General features: G+C 46.3%; 1 long non-coding RNA gene across 1 annotated transcript; it reads left to right on the forward strand.

The window, feature by feature from the left end:
* The first annotated feature begins 1,862 nt into the window (after positions 1-1,862).
* LOC147365151 (uncharacterized) lies at positions 1,863-6,315 on the forward strand. Its single transcript, XR_015135185.1, has 3 exons — positions 1,863-1,995; positions 3,761-3,832; positions 6,098-6,315. It is a non-coding gene; the product is annotated as an uncharacterized LOC147365151 (long non-coding RNA).
* The last annotated feature ends 8,781 nt before the right edge of the window (positions 6,316-15,096 follow it).

Below are 15,096 nucleotides of genomic sequence, written 5' to 3' on the forward strand. Positions count from 1 at the left end.
GATGGGTGCCTGCTCTACCTGCGCTGAGGGAGGAGGCCAGTAGAGTGGACGAAGAGAGGCACCGAGCCCCACAGGGTGAAAAGAAACCTTGGGGTGCAGGCCGGGAGTGGGGTGAGGCTGAGGGGAGGGGAGAGGAGCCAGGGGGAGGAGACTGAGCTGAAGATGGGGAGGCTGGGGGAGGCCGAAGCCAGCCGGGGGAGGAGAGATGCTGGCGGGGCCGGGAGAGGGCGAGAAGAATACAAAGAAAGAGGTGCAGGGATGAGAGCTAAGGCGGGGGGAGATTCTGTCGGAGAAGGAGAAGGGGAGGGAGACCCATTGCGGGGCTGGTGAGGGATGGCAAGCAGAAGAGAGGCAGGGGAGGAGGAGAAGGAGGGAGAAGAAATAGATATGGAGACTGAGAGAGTGAAATAAGGGTTGTGAGGGAAGGAGAAAGCTCTGCACGGGGAGGGCGGGCCTGGGGAGACATCTAGGCAGGAGGAGCCCAAGCAGGGGCTGGAGGGCCGGAAGTGGTGTTTGTGGGGCCCTGGAGAGAAGGATGAACCTGCCAGCTGCTTGGACTGAAGTCAGGAAGCCTTTGGGCCTGGACGCCTGTGTCCACCAAGTCCACTGTCCTCCCTAAGAAACCGCTGCAGTGGACCGAGAGGCTCTGCACCTGCGCCTTCTGAGCGAGCTTGAAATGGGGCCCTGCCAGGAGGCCTGGCTGCACAATCCTCCACCCCCTCCACTGTTTCTCCCTGGGTTCTTCCCAGGGAGGGGAAGGGCAGGCATGAGGGGGTGCATTGTTTTTAAATAGGGAACAGGGGTCTTGCTTGGGTGGTGCCACGAAGAACCTGGGTGTTTGGAGTCTTCTCTTTTGCAAACCTAGAGGCAATGACGTGTTTTTTTTGGGGGGTGCTTTATTGTGGCAAGGTCCCCTTCAGCCTTCCACTGCTCCTTGAGGCTCCCTGACCAGAGGGGCCACACAGCCTGGGTCTTCCTGTTTACAGACAGAAGTAGGCACATCTTTCCTCTCCTCAGCTTACTCAGACACTGAATCTACCCTGCCCCTAAGCATTAGGAAGGAGAATGCTGTCCAGTTACCCACAACAGGGTAGAGAGTCAACTGCAAATGAATGCTTTTCTTCTTTTTTTTTTGGCTGCTTTCAGGATCTTATATCCTGGACCAGGGATTGAACCCAGGGCCCCAGCAGCGAGAGCGCTGAGTCCTAACTACTGGACTGCCAGGGAATTCTCTCAAGTGCTTTCATATTCATACAAGTTCTGGTCTACCCTATCATTTTACAGAGATGAGAACAAGGCCCAGCCAGGGTTTGAGGGGAGATCACTTACCCAAGGTCACACAGCAGAGGTGGCAGAACTAGGATTAGGACAGACAGAGATGCCTTTTGAGCCTCCCAGGAATAATTCCTCCCAGGAATCCCTTGTACTTGGAATCTGCCCTTAAACTCAGGAGATCCATTTTGAGTACTGAGGTAAAAGAGCATGAAGTTTGGAATAAAAGGAAATTTCTCTTGCACGTTGTTTTTCTAAAGGTGGATATGAGGTTGGAGAAACATGTTAAGCCTTCAGGGTTGGGACCACATCTAAGAGCTTAGCACGGAATGGGGCAACTGTGGGTCTACTTGGGACAAGGCTGCCGATGGAGAGGTCCTCCCTTCCCCTCTCTCTTTGCTTTCTTTCTTGCTGAATGGAGAGACATGTACATAGTTTACGATGTATCAGGCATGTTGCAGGGGAGACAGATTCAGTGGTGAACAGTGTGGTGCCTGCCCTCATGGAGCTTATTATCTAGTAGAGAAGACAGACAACGAACAAGCAATTCTAGAGTAGTTCATGTTACCATGAACTAGGGGTAGAAGTAGAGAAGAGCCTAACTTTCGCTGGCTCCCTAGGGAAAGAGCATTGAAGATGAATCCAGGAGTTGTGGAATAGGCTCAACTGCATTGCAACACTCACCCCTAGATACCAAGGCCTTCCTTCTCCACACAGCACACGGTACTATTCAGACCCTAAGATCCCCCTTTTCTCCAAAAAAAAAAAAAAAAAGGGTAGGAAACAAGAAGAGAAAAACAAAACTATGGGTCTGGGGATACTTGTGCCCTGTGTTTTAGGGAGGAATGGTGGCAGGGTAAGTGAAAAGTGGGGAGCAATGCTTATTGGCAGGGTGACTCAGTACTGAATTCTAAGCTGCAAATCAAGGTATCCTCTGATGAAGTCCCTGGCAGGACTACCCTGGAAACTGCGGGGCACGCACAGTCCTAGCCCCTCATATTGCCCTGAAAGGCAGTTTTCCAGCCCCTCTCTGGTCTGTCTCTACAGGTCCTATAACCCTCCTTTTAGGGTCAAGATGCCTTTTTTTTTTCCTTTGGAGGTTGCGATGGTTTGTTCTGCCACAATTTCCTAAGGCCTGGAGGGTCGTAGAAAAGGGAACCAATAGTATATGAAGCAGCTCTGGACTCGGAGCCCCACTGTGGGTGGTCTTCCACCTGTGTTACTTCATTCAATCCTCATAACAAAACTAACTTTGAGCAGCCCAGACAGGAGGCCAAGAACTGGGCTGGCAAAGACGGACAGGCCTCCGTCTGAACCCTGACTCTACTGCCGGCTAGCTGGGTAAAGCGGAGCACAGTCCTTAACTTTTCCGAGCTGCAGTTTGTGTATTTCTAAAATGGGAACACTGTAACCTACACTTCAGCTTGTTGTGAGGATTGAAATGATCATGTATGAGTAGCACATGTGATTATACAGCGAGGCAAAACCACTTGGTCTAGTGCCTCGTACATAGTAAATGCCCAGTAAATGGGGCTTGAAAAATAGGTGGCATTATGCCAGTTTTATAGGTGAGGAATCTGAGACCCAGAGGTTAACTTGCTCAGTGTTGCACAGCTAATATGTGGCAGCCGTTGGAGTTGAATATCTGTCAGACTCTCAAGAGTATTATTTTAACAAATGCAATTTTGGGGGCCTATTTATTAAAGTTAAACATGTAGAAATACAAAAGCACAGTATCAAGAGTAAAAATCACCCATAGTCATTGCATGACTAGCAATCAAGTGTATTAATGTTTTCATACTGTCTTCTCCTCTATGCATTTTTTATTTAACATAATTATTTAAATACTGCATAAACAATTTTGTATCCAACTTATTTGCTTTGCATTACACTGTGAGCAATTTTTCATATCATTCAAACATCCTTGAATTTTTAATGACTGCGTAATATTTCACTGTTTGGATGCAACATAAATTGTTGAACCATTCTAGCATAGCACATTTATGCTATTTATAGTTTTTATTATTAAATATTAACATCAATTTTTTTTCTTTTGACCATGCCACAAGGCTTGTGGGATTCTTGCTCCCTAATCAAGATTTGAACCCACTCTGTTGACATTGAAAATGCAGACTCCTAACCACTGGCCCACCAGGCAATTCCCCCAGATTAACACCTTTTATACAAATCCTTGCATTTCTGATGCTTTTCTTAAAAAATGTTTTGAGAATTCCCTGGCAGTCCAGTGGTTAGGACTTGGTGCTTTCACTGCAGTGGCTTGGGTTCAATCCTTGGTCTGGGAACTAAGATTCTGCAAGTTGCATGGTGTGGCCAAAAATACATATAAAGTTTTATCACAGAAAATTTCAAGCCTATACCAAGATAAACAAAAAATAGAATAGAAAACTCCTATATGCCCATCCCCCAACTTCAACAGTTACCACTTTTGGCTAATCTTGTTTTCTCTTCTATTTATTTCAAAACCCAGGCATCATGTTATTTCAGTCTGTTGATTTCTTGAATTTCCCAGAATTACTGGACCAGAAGATAGAAACACTTGGTAAGATTTTGGATTTATTTGGCTAGAATCACTTCTAGAAAGGTTGCACAAATTTGTACTCTCACCAGTTGTGCATGAGAATGCTGGTCTGATTGCCTTCATGTATTTGTCATGTTGTAGCCACGCGTTCCGGGAAACAAACTCACTCAGAAAGACAGTGCAGATAGTGGAGTGCAGTTTATTACAGCGGTGGGCCCAAGGCAGAGTCTCCTCTTAGCCAAGGACCCCAGCCAGTTTTTGTGAAAACCTTATATACCCTAAGTGTACGTGCCCAAACCCACCTCCCCAAATTCCCTGAAACTAATCTGAACAAAGATACAATCAAAGTTAACCCGGTGATTCATATGCCTTAAGCCTAGGTAGTTAACAGTGGGCAATTATCAATAGGCCTGTGGTTATACTCCAATAAGTATAATAGAATATATGATTCTAATCAGTTACACAGATAATTAGCATATTTTTTTAGGCTAAGGAGAGTCTAGGGAAGAGCCCTGGGGCCTGGTTTTCCAGTTTGTGTGTTGTTTCCATAGATACTGGGCATATAGCTCAAAGTCCACGGTCTGGCCCAAGATGGAGTCCTGCTTTCAAGATAGAGCCTGTTTTGTCTATTTCCTCTTTCAGTCTCTCTCTCTCTCTCTCTCTCTCTCACACACACACACACACACACACCTTTGGCCAACTTGACAGGTGAAAAATGTTTTTTTTCATGTACATTTGTTTGATTGCCAGGCTTAGACTGAGAAGGCACTGTAGTTGAGTCAACCGCCTGAAGCACCCTGAGAAACATGCTGATATCTCCTGGGGACCCCAGCAGGGGCCTGTAGGCTTGGAAGTTCATCTTCCAATGTTGCTTCCCCTTCCAACCCCCACGGGGCAGGGGGGAGCTTGGGAAGCTCTCTCGCCTCATCCCATTGGCAGCCACCAGGGGTCAGGATGGGGCCAGAGATCCCCATGGTGGGAGAGAGGGTAAGAATGGCCAGGGTCCAGACACTGCATTACCTCTGTCTGGCCACAGCTGTTGGGACACAAAGCTTCCCCTGCTCATCAGATCATGATTCTAGAATGTTCAATATGCTGTCTTTCCCTGTGTGGCCACTCCTGCCTCTCCCTGCTCCCGGTTTTGGCTTGCCAGAAGGGAAAGGGTGTTTGAGACCTTGTTTCTGTTTCTTTTCCCGCACTCTCTGTGGGGTTGGGTTCTCTACAGAGCAGGGATTTTTAACCCAAAGTCTATGGACTAAAAGACCCAAGGATGGGCCTTCAGGGACTGTGAATCCTCTGAACATGGGCAAATGGGGCCTGGATATCCATTTTTCCCCTGTGGGAGAGGACAAGAACTTCAGATTCTGTTGAAGGGATCTATGCTTGGCAAAGTCCGGCATCATCTGGTACCCCTCATCCCTCCTAAGCTCATTTGTTTCCTATGGTGGCTGTGAAGGGAGCAGCTTGGTGTTGGAAAGAGGGGTGGTCCTGGGGGTTATGCTATGGGGTTGGGCCTTCAACATCATCCAGTGGAGCTGAGAAAAAGAACCTAAGTTTTTCCCGGGGTGGGATGGGAAGGAGAGGGGATAACAGGCTGTCATTAGGGCTGACTTAGATTTGGGTGCACACTGAGGTACCGTGCCTCACACTGAGGAGCACGTGTTTGTATGCTTTAAATGACTGGGGTGGGGATCAGAGGATCAGGGGAAGAAAGGCCTGGGTATCTTCCAGGTCGTTGGTCTTGGAGCCCGTACCTCTGAGCCATGGGAGGTGGCAGGGTAAGATGCCCAATAGGCAAAGAAACCAGCCAGGTTACATTCTGCTACAGCACTCGTCTGTGCCTTGTTTCATCACAGCTTGCTCTGAGTCCTAGCCCCGTGCATGTGTGGATGGGAGGTGGGATTCCAGTCCTGGAGATTCTCAGAGCAGGGCAGGCTGGCCCTACAGCAGAGGGAGGAGCCGGGGGCGTGGAGAAGCTGAGATTCAAGGCCAGAGTCAGATATGAAGGGGAAAAAAACCCCTGTGCCTTCCTAAATCCCACACTAGTATCCTGTTTTAACTCATAATAATGGTTTATATTTGTACATGAAGATAACCTGAGGATACAGCCAATCCAATCATTCCCCACATTCCTTTTTGGCAACTGCCCGAACAGCAGGAGGTAGCGGGTGGAGACCTTAAACTGCAGTCATCGCATGTGTGTGAATACTTGGCATTCTGTTTCAGGTGTCTCAGTTTCTGATGTTCACTCTGGACTCAGTTGTGCTCCCCCATCTTATTTTCCAGGGTGGAATTTCACCTCTTGCAGCTGCAACTGCTACTTCCCACAGAATTTCCTTATTAAACGGAGAATTAGCATGTGTTAAAGACAGATTCACATCTACTTGACTCTTTCTGATGAAAATAGAAAAATTGAAAAAAAAAATTTTAAGTGGCATCTTCGAAGAAAAATGGGAACAACTGTTCAAAACACGGTGTGCCAGGAATAAATGCAGGGAAATATCCTTCTCTGTGAAATTCATTTTCAGGTTAAGAGGCTTCTCATCCTGCCCCTTGGAGCTGGTGGAAAATGGCCCCACCCTTTCCTCCCTTGCCTTTGTGGGATCCCTTCTTCCCGCTGTGGCAACCACGGACTCAGTTCCCGCTCTTTACCCTCTGGTCCTCCTGGACGAGGCTGCTCTTGGTAACCATAGAGACCAGGATGTGCCCTTGCTCTAGCGTTAGGTGGGAGAGCAAGGGCGTTCACACTGTGAAAAGCCTCCCCTCCTCATGTTTCAACTAAAAACATCTTTGCACCAGCACATTTATCTATCTAATCCGTTATTTGAGTCACAGTTTTCTATTAACTCTGGAAGAGGTGGTGGTGGTGCAGGCTGATGTGAGGCTTGGAGAAGTTGATTTTTACCCTTCAGTGAGGATGGAGCAGCCAGTGTGTCCCTGGTCCCCTGGTGTGGGACATACAAAGGGAAGCCCACACACAGCTGAGCTCCCTGGCTGGGACCTGAAGCAGGTGGCCTCCCAGTCCCTTCCCTTCCCTCAGTACACAGTGAACACCCCCCTGAGAGGGAGGTGCGCTAGGTATCTTCCTGTTAGCACTGCATGCTTGAAAATGACACTGACTAGGTGGCCCAGGAAGAGGGCAACACTAGGCCCTGGGTTCCCTTCCTTTTGTGGAATAGCTGGGAGATGATAGTACTAATAACTGACATTCACAGAAGGCTTACCAAGTTCTGGGCCAAGTTCTGTATTTGCAGTATCTTATTTAATCTTCACAATAACCTTATGAAGTAGGCACTATTATCTTCACTTTTCCAATGAGAACAACTGTGCCTTAGAGAGATTGGTAACCGTCCTAGGTTAGCAATTCTCAAACTCTGGCATGCAGTAGAATCAGCCAGAGTGCTTGATCAAACAGTGAGTGGGATCTCACCCCCAGAGTGTGATCCAGAAGGCTGGGATGTGGCCCAAGAATCTGCATTTCTCCTAAGTTCCTGGGTAAGGCTAATACTGTTGGACCAAGGAAGGCACTTTGAGAATCACTGCCCTAGGCCATATAGCTACTAAGCCTAGCAAGTAAGCAAGCATGCATGCTTAGTGTCTGTAGCCCATGGACTATAGCCCTCTAGGCTTCTCTATCCATGGGATTTCCTAGGTGTGAATACTGCAGAGATTTGCCATTTCCTCCTCCAGGGGCTCTTCCCAATGCAAGGATCCAACGCCTGTCTCTTGCATCTCCTGCTCTGGCAGGCAGATTCTTTACCACTGAGGCACCTTTAGAACAGTTTCTTTGGTGTCTAAAGCTTGTGGGTTTTTTTTGTTTGTTTGTTTGTTTGCAAATGTTTTCTGTTATGGCCACACCTTGGGGCTTGCAGGATCCTAGTTCCCTACCAGGGATTGAACCCTGGCCCCAACAGTAAAAGCACCGAGTCCCAGCTACTGGACCATCAGGAAAGTCCCTGAAGACTGTTTTTCTAGCCACTGCACACATTGCCTTTTTGTAGACTTTTCCATGCAGATTCCCCCAAACCCTGCCCTTGATGGGGGATGGACTGGATGAGGAGGGCAGTCAGCTTCTTCCTAATGACCCCAATCACATCCATAGCTTTCTCCCCACCTGGAAAGACCTGTCCCAGTTTCTCAGCTCTTTTTCCTTGTGGCTTTGTCACCCTGTGGGAATATCTGCCTAACAGCTTGATTCCTCCCTCACCTCTGCCCTCAGTTCTGGGAGCACTCCTGCTCCTGCCCCATGGATGGGAGGAGTGATGATTCCCATTTGTTAACCTGGCTTCAAGGCCTGTGGTGGCTGGTGTTGCGGTGAGCCTATTATTCCTTTGTATCTTTAGGTCTGTCATTATGACTTCATGCTCCAGACCACCTGGTGACTGAGGATCCTTCCCCGGAGCCCCTGGTGGCCAGACCACTCTTGTGCTGTCCTTCTGCCCACTGAAATCTTGCAGGTCCCTCCCTGCTTGAGTGAGTGCTGTGTTAAAGCAAGGGCAGGAGCTGCCCTGAATATGCTCAGAGTGACTGGACATTCATCACCTGGGGGATATATATAAGATCATAATCCCATCCTTGGAGCTGGGCTTCCCTTCACTTTATCCACCACTATGTCCCTGTGCTAAGTACAGGAAAATGAGACTCAGGAGGCTTTTATTGCCCTAGTATTTAGCAGCCCCTCCCCTGCCAGAGCAAAGTTCTAGGGTGGGAGTGAGGGAGTGGCTGACCTTGTGGTGTGACAGAAAGCATCCTGGAGGAGCAACATGAATATAAGGACCCACATGCCACATCCAGCAGCTCCAATGCCTAGTAAGGCTTCCCCCGCCAAAGGCCACTGTCTCCTCTTTAATAAATCAAGCATTAGATTAAGCACATGAGAAGGCCAAGTGTCTCATTTCTATTTCTGGCCTTCAGACACCGGTGACAGTGGTGACCTCAGGCTGTGGACGGGAAGGATTTGCCCCAAACCCTACCCAGGAGTGCCCTGAACAACTCAGGAGAGAGTCTGCCAGTTTTCATTTTGGCCAATGACATGCCAGGCCCTCGGCTTTTGCCTCAGTTCAGATTTGATTTCTGGGCCTTTGTCTCTGTGAGCTTCCCCCTTGAACAGCCCCGTCCATCACACTTTCACCGGCTTCTGGACGGCTGTCCTAGCAGAACACGGGACTCTGTTCTTAGGGTGGCCCTGGGGTTTCCGCCCTCGTGTTGTTTGCGGTAGTTTTTCCCTCACCCCATCCCTAGGCCTCCTGGGGCTCCATTCCAGGGTTAAGCAAAGCCTGACAAGGTGCAGTAAGAGCCCAGAGGCTGTCACACGGCCCCGGGGACTACCAGTCCCTTCCCAGGTCCCACTGGGCTACCAGAGCCTGGTCATCTGGATTTGTTCTAAAAGTCAGAGCTCAAGCTACTCCAGTCAAATTGCCACCCAGGAGAGGAGGAGGCAGCCAGTGAAGGGGAGGTGGGTGAGGGCTGCTGTGGAACTTTAGTGGGAGCTGGGGACTGTTCCTTATGCCAGGCTCTGGTGCAAAAAGGAGAGGAAATGCTGGTGGGAGGGAGACAAAGAAGGCAGGAGGCACTAGAGGCTGGCTCAAGCCTCTAGCCGTTGGGGGAGAGAGGCTTCTCTTAGCCCCAGCTGTGCTGGACCTCCCATTAGCATGCTTTCATGCTATTGAAAACCATTATCAAATGAGTCTGGGATCTGCAGGCTTTAAGGTGGGAAGGGCAGAAGCCCTGGGGCCCCTGAAGAGGGAGGTGAAGTCGCTCAACATTTAACTTTCCAGGAACCATCTTCGCTTTATCTCAGACCCCGCTTCTTTGGTCTGCAGGCAGACCTTTGCATGGGCAGGTGGGTGCTGACTATCCTGCAGGGGGCTCTTTCCCAGATGCACAGCTGTCAGAGAGGGCACTGGAGCCTGTACATACATACACTTTGTGCGTCTTTGGGAAAGTTGTCACCCCTCTGAGACCAAACCTGCAGTATCTCTGAGGTATGCCTGTAGTGGCTGTGTGACCTTGTGCAAGTTACTGTATTTATCTGGTGCCTCAGTTTTCTCTTCTGTGAAGTAGGAATGATTATGATATCTACCTTAAATGGTTATATGAGGATTAAAGACTTAATATTTACAAAATACTTGGAATAGTCCCTGGCACATAGTAAAAGCTATACTAGTATTATAGAAATATAAAAACAAACAGGTCATAGTTGAACCTCAGAGTAGATGAGTGGTTTGCCTCCTCCAGGTAATCATTACCATTGTGAAAGAAAAAAGAAAGGAAGGAAGAACTCCTGTTCCTTTTGAAGTATGCTAAGTAGATTTGACCAGTCTTACAAAATCTTTTCCAGAAAATGGAAAAGGAAAGAAAACTTCCCAACTCATTTAATAAAGAGATTATCTTGATACTGAAACCAGACCAAACATAGGAAGAAAAAAGAAAAGAAAAAGAAAACGACAATCCAGTTACCCTCATGAGGGACTTTCCTGGCTAAGACTCTGTGCTCCTGATGCAGGGGGCTGGGTTTGATCCTAGGTCAGGGAACTAGATCCCACATGCCACAACAGAGAGCCAAGATCCCGCGTGCCACAGCCTGGCACAGCCAAATAAATAAATAAATATTGAAAAAAGAACCCTCATGAATATAGATACACAAATAGAAAAATATTAATGAAATTTTAGAAAATAGAATTTAGCAATGCCTAAAAACCATTATCTGAGAAGGCAATGGCACCCCACTCCAGTGTTCTTGCCTGGAGAATCCCAGGGACCGGGGAGCCTGGTGGGCTGCCATCTATGGGGTCGCACAGAGTCAGACACGACTGAAGTGACTTAGCAGCAGCAGCAGCAGCAGCAAAAACCATTATACATCATAATCAACCAAGACGCAAAGCTCATTCAATGTTCAAACATCAGTCCATGTAATTTATCATATCAACAGGCTAAGGAAGATTACTGTATGTTTTCTTCTAAAAGTTTTATAGTTTTATGTTTTACTTATAAATCTGTGTGCTATTTTGAATTAATTTTTGTGTACCATGTGAGGTTTAGGGGCAGGCCGACTTCATGGATACGCCTGGAGCTGGAAACCCAGGAGGGAGATGAGATGCAGAGGCTGGGAGGGCAGGAGGGAGCACAGGATGTGAGCAGAGTCCTGGGACGTTCTGTGTATTATGTTGTGAGATGAATGTCAGTGAGAAAAATAATTTATGACCCGGCAACAGTTTGTTGAGGCAATATTTAGGACTGACAGGGAGAATATATTCTCAGGAAAGAGGAGGATGGGGGTCAAATGCTCTGTCTGGAACGTCCTTGGTATGCAGCCTTGGAGGACACACTATCAATCTTCTCCTTAAACCGACCTATAATTTCCAGGAGCCTGACCTGTGCTCAACTGGAAAGGCCTTGGGTATAGATAGGGATTAATAGACCGTCAGTGAGGGTGGAGTCTCCTAGTGGGGGAGGGGGGAGCTTTTCGTCCTTGGGGGGATAGCAGGAACTCGTGGCTGTGTAGGGAGCCTGCCCTCTGAGAAATTTTCCTTGGGGCAGAAACAGGGTGGTGGGAATCTGAGAGGAGCTGTCAAGGGCCTGCTCTCTGCCCTGGTTCCCCTCCGCCCCCGGGCTACTGCTCTGCCCGGTAGATTGTGGAGTGGGCTTCTCAGATCTGAGGCTGGGGGCAGGAAGGCTGATGGGAAGTAGCCTTGGGAAGTCTCAGGCAGGTTGTTGTTTAGTCTCTAAGTCATGTCCAACTCTTTGCGACCCCATGCACTGTAGCCCACCAGGCTCCTCTGTCAATGGGATTCTCCAGGCAAGAATACTGGAGTGGGTTGCCATCCCCTTCTCCAGGGGAATCTTTCTGATCTAAGAGTTGAACCCACATCTCCTGTGTCTCCTACATAGGCAGGCAGGTTCTTTATCACTGGCACCACCTGGGAAGTCCCAAAATTTACTGTAATAGAAATTAAAACTGAGAAATTTTAACTTATTCATTAAAACCCATTATATGTTCATATATATAACATTTTCAGCTTTATTGAGTTATAAATGATAAAAGATTTGTAAGATATATTTTAAGTGTACAATGTGATGATTTGATATACATATACATTGTGCAAGGATTCTCCCCATTGAGTTAACACATCCATCACCTCACATAATTAACTTTTCTTGGTGAGAACATTTAAGTTCTACTCTCTTGCTGCTGCTGCTGCTAAGTCGCTTCAATCGTGTCTGACTCTGCGACCCCATAGACGGCAGCCCATCAGGCTTCCCTGTCCCTGGGATTCTCCAGGCAAGAATACTAGAGTGGGTTGCCATTTTCTTCTCCAATGCATGAAAGTGAAAAGTGAAGGTGAAGTCACTCAGTCGTGTCCGACTCTTAGCGACGCCATGGACTGCAGCCTACCAGCCTCCTCTGTCCATGGGATTTTCCAGGCAAGAGTACTGGAGTGGGGTGCCACTGCCTTCTCCCTGCTCTCTTAGCAAATTTCAGTTATTCAACGTAGTGTTTATCAACTCTAGCCACCATGTTATACATATATTAGATCCTCAGAACTTCTCATCTTATAATTGAAAATGTACCCTTTTACCAATCTTTCCCTATTTCCCCTACTCCCCAGCCTTGGAAAAGACTTTTTTTTACTATTTCTATGAGTTTGACTTTTCTTTTTAGATTCCACATGTAAGTGATACCATGGAGTATTTGTCTTTCTATGTCTGGCTATTTCACTAGGCATAATGCCCTCCAGGTTCATCCATGCTGTCACAAACGACAATATTTCTTTCTCTTTCTTTTTTTAAAGCAACTTTTTATTAAACTATAGTTTTCTTTTTTTTTAAGGCTAAAATATTGTGTGTATATATAATATACACGGTGGTGGTAGTTTAGTCACTAAGTTATGTCTGACTCTTGTGACCTCATGGACTGTAGCCTGCCAGGCTCCTCTGTCCATGGGATTATCCAGGCAAGAATACTGGAGTGGGTTGCCACTTCCTTCTCCAGGGATTTCCCCGACCCAGGAATTGAACCTAGGTCTCCTGCATTTCAGGCAGATTCTTTACCGACTGAGCTACGAGGAAATCCCATACTATACATATATATCACATTTTCTTTATCCATCTATCCATTGACATATATTTAGATTGTTTCCATACCTTGGCTATTGTAAATAATACTGCAATGAACGTGAGAGTACAGATACTTTTTTCAAGATAACAGTTATATTATCCTTCAATTAAAAAAATTTTTAAAAGATAATTGTTTTATTTCCTTTGGATATTTACCCAGAAGCAGAATTCCTGGATGAAATGGTAGTTCTATTTTTAATTTCTTGAGGAACTTCTACACTGTTTTCCATGGTGGCTGCACCAGACATTTTTTCATAAATACCGTGTTAAATGAAAAATAGCTATACTTTCTAAGGCAAAAATATAGTGAGAAAAGTGGCATTATTGTACATTTCTACAAGCCTCTTTAATGTCAGGCTTAATAATAGACAGCTAACATCTCATACCTGCTTCTGCATTTACTCTGTTATAATGTGCTGTTTTGATGGAAGTAGATGAAGCATATCTGGACTCATAGATACGCAGTTGGAAAGAGAGGAGTATCAGCTTTCTCAGATAATCGTGAATATTTCTCTTTCATACTACAGCAACACTTGACAACTGATAGTTTCTGTTTTAAAAAAGTTTACTTTATTTGGGCTGCACTGGGTCTTCCTTGCAGCGTGTAGGCTTTTCTCCAGTTGTGCTCGGGGTTAGTTGCCCCCATGTGGGATCTCAGTTCCCTGACCATGGATGGAACCTGAGTCCCCTGCATTGGAAGGTGGATTCTTAACTACTGGACCACCAGGGAAACTGGTAGTTTTCGTAAAGCTTAGTTTCAGTGTGGAATGTGAAACCATATCAACACATTTTTCAGCTCTGTTATATTAAAATTCCTTTGATCTATCTTACACTTTGAGTGGATCATTCACCTACGTGTGATGCTGTAACATCACGTGTTGGTCTTCTGGAAAATTTTGGTTCACTGAGCTATGCATACCCCTCCAAACGCTGATATATTTTATTGCACAATACTAAAAATCACATTTATTAATATCAATATTGATCTCATTGGAAAACTCTTATAGTGTCAGGCAGTTGTTAAATTCAGGATGGCAGATGCAGATTTCCTACAATTGTAATTTTTGTTGGAAAATTCAAATTGTATGAATGTCAGCAAGTATTGTCACTTATGTTCCTTGAAGTGAAGTCTCCTTTGTTTATTTTTGAGAAAATACCTGCCAAATATCCAAATATAAATAATCATAGTTTGCCTATCAGTCATTCTTTCCAGTAAAATAGTGCTACACAAAGAAAATGAACAGTTCAGTTTCCGTCTCAGTTGATTGCGCAAGTGCTTTTCCTTGAGATAACCATTGTTCTTCAGCATGCATCAGCAATGTTTTATGTATACTTCCCATTTCTTCACAGTTCAGTTCAGTTGCTCAGTTGTGTCCGATTCTTTGTGACCCCATGGACTGCAGCACGCCAGGCCTCCCTGTCCATCACCAACTCCCGGAGTTTACTCAAACTCATGTCCATTGAGTCGGTGATACCATCCAACCATCTCATCCATCCTCTTTCGTCCTCTTCTCCTCCTGCCCCCAATCTTTCCCAGCATCAGGGTCTTTTCAAATGAGTCAGCTCTTTGCATCAGGTGGCCAAAGTATTGGAGTTTCAGCTTCAACATCAGTCCTTCCAATGGACATTCAGGACTGATTTCCTTTAGGATGGACTGGTTGGATGTCCTTGCAGTCCAAGGGACTCTCAAGACTCTTCTCCAACATCACAGTTCAAAAGCATCAATTCTTTGGTGCTCAGCTTTCTTTATAGTCCAACTCTCACATCCATACATGACTACTGGAAAAACCATAGCCTTGACTAGACGGACCTTTGTTGGCAAAGTAATGTCTCTGCTTTTCAATATGCTGTCTAGGTTGGTCATAACTTCCCTTTCAAGGAGTAAGTGTCTTTTAATTTCATGGCTGCAGTCACCATCTGCAGTGACTTTGGAGCCCAGAAAAATAAAGTCTGACACTGTTCCCACTGTTTCTCCATTTATTTCCCATGAAGTGATGGGAGTGGATGCCAGATCTTTGTTTTCTGAATGTTGAGCTTTAAGCCAACTTTTTCACTCTCTTCTTCACTTTCATTAAGAGGCTCTTTAGTTCTCTTCACTTTCTGCCATAAGGGTGGTGTCATCTGCATATCGGAGAAGGCAATGGCACCCCACTCCAGTACTCTTGCCT

Source organism: Bos grunniens, chromosome 10 (assembly GCF_055505025.1).
Source record: "Bos grunniens cultivar Pamir isolate PY7600 chromosome 10, Bosgru_T2T1.0, whole genome shotgun sequence".
In the NCBI taxonomy this organism is placed as follows: domain Eukaryota; kingdom Metazoa; phylum Chordata; class Mammalia; order Artiodactyla; family Bovidae; genus Bos; species Bos grunniens.